This window comes from Macrotis lagotis, chromosome X, assembly GCF_037893015.1.
Source record: "Macrotis lagotis isolate mMagLag1 chromosome X, bilby.v1.9.chrom.fasta, whole genome shotgun sequence".
In the NCBI taxonomy this organism is placed as follows: domain Eukaryota; kingdom Metazoa; phylum Chordata; class Mammalia; order Peramelemorphia; family Peramelidae; genus Macrotis; species Macrotis lagotis.
In genome coordinates this window covers 632,838,174-632,846,120 of record NC_133666.1, presented here as the reverse complement: position 1 = coordinate 632,846,120, position 7,947 = coordinate 632,838,174, and the positions used below count along the sequence as shown (strand labels likewise).

General features: G+C 44.4%; 1 protein-coding gene across 3 annotated transcripts in view; it reads left to right on the top strand.

Moving 5' to 3' along the window:
* The first annotated feature begins 691 nt into the window (after positions 1–691).
* KDM4B (lysine demethylase 4B) overlaps positions 692–7,947 on the top strand; it is a 257,679-nt gene continuing 250,423 nt past the window's right edge. The window contains exon 1 of one of the 3 annotated variants that reach the window (XM_074203930.1): positions 692–919. The gene's annotated coding sequence lies outside the window, so the exon portion shown is untranslated. The remainder of the gene's footprint in view (positions 920–7,947) is intronic. The other 2 variants (XM_074203931.1, XM_074203933.1) reach the window with 2 other exon arrangements.

Genomic DNA, 7,947 nt, shown 5'->3' with positions numbered 1-7,947 from the left:
AAGATACTGTGCTCATTCCTGCCACTTAATACTTGTACGACCTTGGAGAAAAGTCCTGACCTTTGGGCCTCAGTTTCCTCATGATGGCTGGGCCTTCAGGACCATGCCACGGGGGGGGGGGGGGGGGAGCGCTCGGTCACCCCATATTTTCCGGGTGCTCAGGAGGTCTCTCCTTCCCCATTCCCCTTCCTCAAGTACCAAGGCCTCTACCACGCAAACTGACTTGAGTCTCCCACACGCAGAAAAGGTCCATCTCCCCTCGCCCAGCCTGCTGTTGTGCTGGGCATCACGTACTCATTTCCCAGCCTGATTGCAAGGGCGGGGGCTCCACCGAGAGGGACTTGAAGGACAGCCGGCACATCCATTCTCCGAGCCTCCGGCTTGCCATGCAGCCAATAGTGGTTCAAGTTAATGCAGCCGGTAGGCGGGCCCTAAGGCACCGTTGTCAATCCGAGGCTGTTTAGCCATCGGGTTGGTCGAGAGTGTCTGAATGGTGTTCGTCGGGTCCAATGGGAGTGTGACCGGGCAGCGGGCACGTGGGAGGGTCGGGAGTCCTGCGAGCTAGTCCAATGAGGAGGTGCGGCCTCCCCGGAGGCCCGGCCAATCCGTGCCCGAAATCCCTGCTAGCCCACCTCTTCGCTGGCCAAGGGGCAGGGCCTCGCCTTGTTGATCGGCGGAGCGGAGGGGGAGGGGCGGAGCTGTCAGCCGTGGCCAATGGGCGAGCGGGTGTGGGTGCTGGGGCCAATGGCGGCCGGGGCGGTGCGGGCCCATCGCGGATAGAGCTGCTGCTGCGGCGGGGTCGAGTGCTGGCCGAGCGAGCGAGCGAAGGGGCCCGGCCCGAGCTGAGGAGCCAGAGGCGGCCGGCCCAGCCACCCCGCGGCGGACGGACGGAGCTGACGCGCCGGGCGGCGGCCATCAGGTGAGGCCGAGGGCGCCGCCGCTCCGGGCCCCCGGGAGGCCCAAGCCGGCCGAGTCGCTTTCCCTCCCGCCCCTCGCCCGATCCCTCCGGGCCGCGGCCGCCCCCTCACGCCCCCGGGGCGGCCACGCGAGGCGGCGGGCGTGCGGGGCCGCCCGGAGTGGCCCCCCCCCCCCCCGGGGCGAGCGCGATGGCGGGCCCGCGCCGTGCCGAGCCCGGGTCCTGGGAGCGGGCTCCGCCGCCCCGCTGCGTCCCGGGCCCGGCCTGGCTGCCTTCCCCTCCTCCATCGCGGCTTCTCCGCCGCCGCCCTCCCCCGCTCATTGTCTCCAGCGCCCCGCCTGGCCGCTCGGGTCCCCGCGCCCGGGCCGGGGCCGGGGCGTGGGGGTGGGGGCGGGGGCGGCGTCCGAGCCGGGGCCCGGGCCGGGCCGGCGAGGGGCGGTTGGATGCGTTAACTGCCCCGGCCGGCGGGGGGCCCTCTGCCGCCCCTCCCCCTCCCCCCCTCCGCGGAGCCCCGGCAGAGCGCTCCGCGGCAGCCCCCCGCCCTGGCGCCGGGCCGGGCCGGCCGCCTTCCCCGGCCGCTCGGCCGCTCCTCCCCGGGGAGGCGGGGAGCGCGCTGTGCCCGGGGCTCGGGAGCCGGCTGTCACCCGGCCTGCGCCGGCCCGGCCCGGCCCGAGCCGGCGGGGCGGGAGGAGGAGGAGGGGCTGGGACACAATGAGGGCCGCGGTGGCCGGGCGGGGGGAGGGCGTCGCGCGTGGCCGGTACATTCTCTTTCTTTTCCTTAAGCCCGAGGCGGGGGGGAGGGCGCGGAGAAGGGAATTGGGGCATCGGCGGCCGAATGGTGCCTCGGCTCGGGGCCGCTTTTTGTTTGGAGAGGGCTGAAACGCCGCGTTTGTTTGGAGTCGAGGGTAGCAGCCCCGCACAAAAGACTCCTCGGGTGACAATTGTGGGTGGTTCCTACACACCCTTGCAAATGAAATGTGAATGAATTAAAAGAAAAAAAAGCCCCACCGCATTTGGAGAAGTAGGGCCTAGCCCTAAAACTGCGCCCGAGAAAGGGGTGTCGCTTATGTCTGTGACCCAAGTGGGGTTACAGAAGTTAGGTCCGTCTAAGTGGGCTGGGAAGGGGCCGACTCTGAGGCACACCATCCAGTCCTGCGACTTTTCGAATGTGCACGGATTTGGGGATGGATACATTGTTATGATCTCGAGGACTACTTTGGGACTTGATCCTGGGATCAGTTCCATGGCTCCCAGGCTTGGGCCGCGCTGGGTGTTTAAAAATGGGAGTTGGGCTTGAAAATCACAGCATGTCTCCTAAGCCTTCGAACTTGAGATAAGAAAACCTCGAAGTTGAGTCAGCCCTCTGTGCTCGTGATAATTGATTTGTTTTTTGGGCAGTCTTGCAGAGTCCTATGAGATCACACAAGGCTCGTTTCTTGCTTTTTGGAACTGAGTTAGGTAAATACTAACAGCCCGCTTTTAAGACAAGTGTACACAAAATTGGGAAAAAATATTTTGAAACTCCATTAATTTGAATGAAATGGTAAAATAACTGCATCACATTTAAAATTTTTCATAAAATGGGTTATATTGAATAAAAGTGCTGCTTATATTAGTTAAAGAGGCAGAAAGGTATATTGGGGGGGGGAAGCTCTCAATCTGGCATCCAGAGACCCCGGATGTTGTTGCTCACTTAACACTTGACCCTGGGAAAGTCCTTCATTTCTTTGGGTTTGTTTCCATGCCCGTAAAACAAAATTTCTAAGGTCCCTGCAATCCCCATAACTGTGATTCTGATTGGTCAAGGATAGTAGTAACTAACGCATCTAGAGTTTAAGATTAGCAAATCTCTTTTATGACTGTTTTTACCTTATTTATTTCAACCCTCAGAATAACCCTGTGAGACAGTTACAGGTATTATTTCCATTTTTTAAATAAAGAGTTCTCTGGTTTCATGAAGAAAAACCATCATTTTGCCTTGCATCATTTCGTAGTGAGTCATTGAGATTGAAAAATTTATTAAATTGATGGTTCTTGTGATGATTGTCATTACATTTATCAGGTTCTCAGACTAGGTAGGGTTGAACAAGCCTCTTTAGCTTAGTGGGACCTGTCAGATCTTGTGCTCTTGATTACCCAGGGTCACCTCCATGCTACAAAGAAAGGAGAAATTTGGCAAAAGCTACATTTAAAAAAAAATTCTCTAAAAATTAGCTAGAGGAACATTCTTACTTCAAACAATTGAATATTTGCCAAGGTAGGTAAAGAAATCTTAAGAGTCTGAAAGGTTAAAAATAGAATAAAAGGACTGGCTGCAGAGAATTTCTTAGGGGAATTTTACAAGTTGTTCACCTTTTTTTGTGCCTCTTGGGCAGTCCAGGGAAACTAATCCCTTAGTAGGGTAATGGTTTTAATTGCAAAATATAAAATATATAGTATTGTGAAAGAAACTAGTTACATTGAAATAGTTAATAAAAGTTTTAACAACCTAAGTTTAAGAATTTTTATTAAATTAGCCTGTTATCCAATTGTAAATTTAGGGGATGCTGCTTTTTATAAAGGTTATAAGTATTCCATCTTTAGAACCTTAGGGATTAGGCAACCTAACTTCGTTTGAACTATAAGAAGCCAAGCCCATTTTTTTTCACAATGGAGTATGGTCCATTATAGTCTCATCCTTGAGCAAGCCCTGTTTTGAACTTGTACCACTAAATGCAGGGAGGTGTCCTAGTTGTGGTTGATTGCTGAAGTCGGGGCAATACTAGCTTAGCTTCCTTGGTCTAGTTGTAGTAGTACTGTTTAGGACTGTTCTGCTCAACATTTAGGTTGCTATTCTAGCTATTCCTCTCCAAGTCTTTATTTTACATTAGACATCAATGATTGCATGTTGACTTGACTGGTAGCTTTTATCTTTACTAACAGTCCCTATAAAATGGTACTTATGAATCATAAAGATAAAATGTTAGCATATATGTATCATTGTTGTCAGCTGATTTCTCATCTCTGCTCACTGTTTTAAAGGGATAGTTGAAATCAGGAGCACCATTTTAAAAATTGGTCAGAATTATTTAATTCAGCAATTCAGGGCTTTAAATTATCTAGGTGCAAACCAGAATTTGCACCTCACACTTCCTCCTTCCAGCTCTTGCCTTTTAGTAGAGCTGCTTCCCTAGCCAAATAGATCTTGACACAGCCTATTTTATATGGAATGGATTATGAATAATTAGAAAGATGGAAAAAAGAAATCTCTCTGTGAATTACTTGCTAGTTAATCAGCCTAGTTCTTTGTTCAGTCTTTGGATCTATTTGTGTCCAGTAGGAAAAGTAACAACTTGGGATCCTTAGTCTTCAATTCTCTTCATAAATTTGATGCTTTTGACTCTCCTACTCTTTGAAAACCTTTTATTTCCTTGACTTCTTTTAACACTTATCTTTCTGGTTCTTCTCCTCTTGACTGCACTGTCATATTCTTTTAATTTTTTTTCCCCTCCTTTCCCCACATCATTCACACACAATTCCTTGAGTAGTCTTTAGAGTTTTCTATTCTTTATACCTCTTTATGTTCTTCATTTAGAGGAGCCTGTGCCCCCTTGGCTTCCACTGCCATTTTCCTGATTGACTTCCAACTGTGTACTGTTGACCAGAATTGTCATTTACCTAGCCTTCATCACTTAGAACCAGATTAAAATGTAATTGGGGTATATTTGACAAAATAAATAAAATACAATGAAACATAGATAAAATTACATCTCAGTATTTGACCTGCACAGCATTTTATGTAGTTTAGTGGGCTTCCATTTCTTTTAAAAGTTTGACATTGTTGTATCCTATATTTCCACTTACCTAATTGGACAGTTCCTCTTGAATACCCCTCCTATCCCCCCTCCCCAGATCAGCATTCTCTTTTAATCAGTTGTCCATTCATACCCCTTTTACAATTTGTAATGATTGTCTGGGTTAAAAGTACTCTTTGGCTCTTTCCTTTCACTTGATCAGTAATTGTTAGCCTGGGATCCTGGACCTTGCTTGATCAAGGGGTCTGTGAACTTGAATGGGGAAATAAAAATTCCATCCTTGTTTCAAAATAACTGACTTCCTTTGTAATTCTATGTATTTTATGCATTTAAAAATCTTCTGAAAAGGGTTCTGTTGGCTTCACCAGACATCTCCTCCCCTGATAAAAAGTTTTAAATGTCCTAGATCTAATTTGTCATCAACTCCAGTTGTTTCTTCCTTGGAATATGATCATTATTCTTGTCAAATGTCTTGAGAATTAACAGAATTCCATCATTAGAAGAGGTCTAAGAGGTCCCCTAGTTTAATTCTTAATGGAAATTCTCTCCTTACCACATCTCTAACAAGTGACCTGCAGTCTTTTAACTTTTAACTATTGTTCCTCATAACAACTGTTATGTCTTTCCTACCCCCCCCCCCCAAAAAAAAAACCTCTTCTGGTTCTTCCTATGGAAATCTTATGTATTTCAAGTAGTTTCCAAATCTTGGTTAATTCCCTTTGAACAGATATTATTTTATTTGGACAGAGGACAGTAAGACATCCCTGTTCTGAAAATTTGGGATTACAAGATTAAAGGCCATCTAGTTCATCCCCTTCATTCTACAGATCAGGAAGAAACTAAGGCCTAGATGGGTTAAGTGATTTATGCAAATTCATATAACCCTGAAATTATTAACATGGCCAAAAATATTTTTATCATAAAGATAAAGATATCTTTTTATTTTTGGTGGCTGTCATGTCAATTTTACTTTTTTGCCTTTTCACCAGAATCCTCTGAACTTTTTATATAAGGATTGTGGTCTAGACATGCATCTCCATCTTGAACTGCAAATGAACAAATCTGAAATATTTTTAAGTGTACCTACTATATTTGTAAAGTACTCTGCTGAGTATTGGGGGAAGATCCAAAAATTATATAAAACACTCAAACATTTATAGCCTGTCAATCTAAGTATTAAGTACCACAAGTGCAAGTAGCTGTAATACAGAATAAAGTTTTAAGGTTACAAAATAGCACTGGATAAGGTCTTATGGAATGTTATTATCATCTATGGGGATCAGAGAAAGCTCCTTGAAGGAAGCTGTTGTGACATTTGGACTTAAAAGTATGGATTAGTTATATGTCAGACAAAGGAATTTGAATTTTATTATAGCCAATGTGGGGTCACAGGTTCATAGGTTTCAAAGTGAAAAGAACTTTAGAGGAAACAGACTTCTCTCTTCCCTTTCCTAGGTTCAGTGACTGGGAATTCATGGAAGATTTCTGAGCACAATGACTAGATTAGGTGATATGCATAAGAAATATTAATCCATTAGCCTTATGAAGGGACCACTTACATCTTACTTAAATGCTAGAGGTCTTCTGAGGTCATGCCCCAGTTCTGTCTGGAATTATTACCTCCCATTTATAATTTGTGGATATGTCTTGTGTATTTGTAGTTTGTGTTGATTTGAACTCCTTGAGGGCATTTGCTCTTTTTGCTTTTCTTTGTATCTCCATTTAGCAAAGTAGCTGGTACACTGTAAAAGTACTTAATAAATGTTGATTGGAGAGGGCTAAGCCTTGGGGGCAGATTCATAAGAGTTAGTTGCAATAGTTTAGTTTAGGGTGGGGGTAATGATGGCCTAAAATAGAATGGTGGTTGTTGGGAACAGAGAGGAGAGAGTATCATGTAAGGGATATTATGGAAAGAGAATGAACCAAACCTGGTAACTTCACTTTCTTTTATCTTTTTAGGTTTTTTGCAAGGCAAATGGGGTTAAGTGGCTTGCCCAAGGCCACACAGCTAGGTAATTATTAAGTGTCTGAGAGGATTTGAACCCAGGTACTCCTGACTCTAAGGCCTAGTGCTCTATCCACTAGGCCACCTAGCTGTGCCCCCCCTTTTATCTTTTGAATGAAATCAGATAACTCATGCTATGAGAATGTTACAGACCCTGAATGAATGAAGTATGTATATATAAATAGTAGTAACTAGAAAAAAGAAAATAAAGTCAGGATTCTTAGCAGGTTTAGGGGAAAAATAAACTTAGTTTAGGAATATTAAGTTTGGGTGGGATGCCCAAGTGGACTTTCCCCACAAGCAGTTGAACCTATGTAGTAGATTTAACTTTAGTAGATTAAATATAAATATGGGAAATTAAGTTCATCCCTATTCAGTTTCATCTCAATGGATTTAGTTCATTGTTTAGTCTAGTTCCATCTTTTTGGATCCTTATTTTTGGCACCAGGAAATGAGACCAATTTTGTATAATTCAGAATAACTGAGAGAATCAAGTAAAATAATGTATTTAAAGAGACTTACAAATTTTTAAAATATAAATGTGTTTATGTTATTAGTGGTGGTAGTATTGACATGACCCAATATTTCCTCCATCCTTTCAACATCATATAGGATTACCAGTATCAAAATTAAAAGTATTTCATTAAGAAATGCTTGCTTTTTTTTGCCTTAAGTTTGAAAATTAATGCTTTATCCATATCATACATTTAAAAAAAAGTTTAATAAAACAGGACCAAGGACAGATCCTTGTACAGTTTTACCATAGACATCCAAGTTGACATTGTCATATTAACTCCTACTCTTTGGGTTTAATCTTTCATCTACTTATGCCTTTCTAGTCTAGGCCTTTCTTTCATATCCACAAGTTATACTACAAATGATGATGTCAAATATCACTGTCTTTTGGACCATCATGATGGTATAGAAAGAGAGGCTTATTTGGGTTCAAGTTCTCCTTTTGACACCTTTCTTTATGACATGAACATATCACTTAACTTTGCTGAGCCTGTTTCTTGTATAAAATAGGAATAATTATTAGTAGTACCTATCTGAGTTGTTGGGATTAAAATGTGATAACATAAGTAAAGTATTTTGCAAATCTTAAATTGATATATTATGTTGTTCATTTTTAATTTTTTTAACAGGCAAAAATCCATTTTCTTTCTCTAAATCTTCCCTCTAATTGAAAAAAAGAAAGAAAAGCAAACCCTCAGTTATAAACATTTATAGTT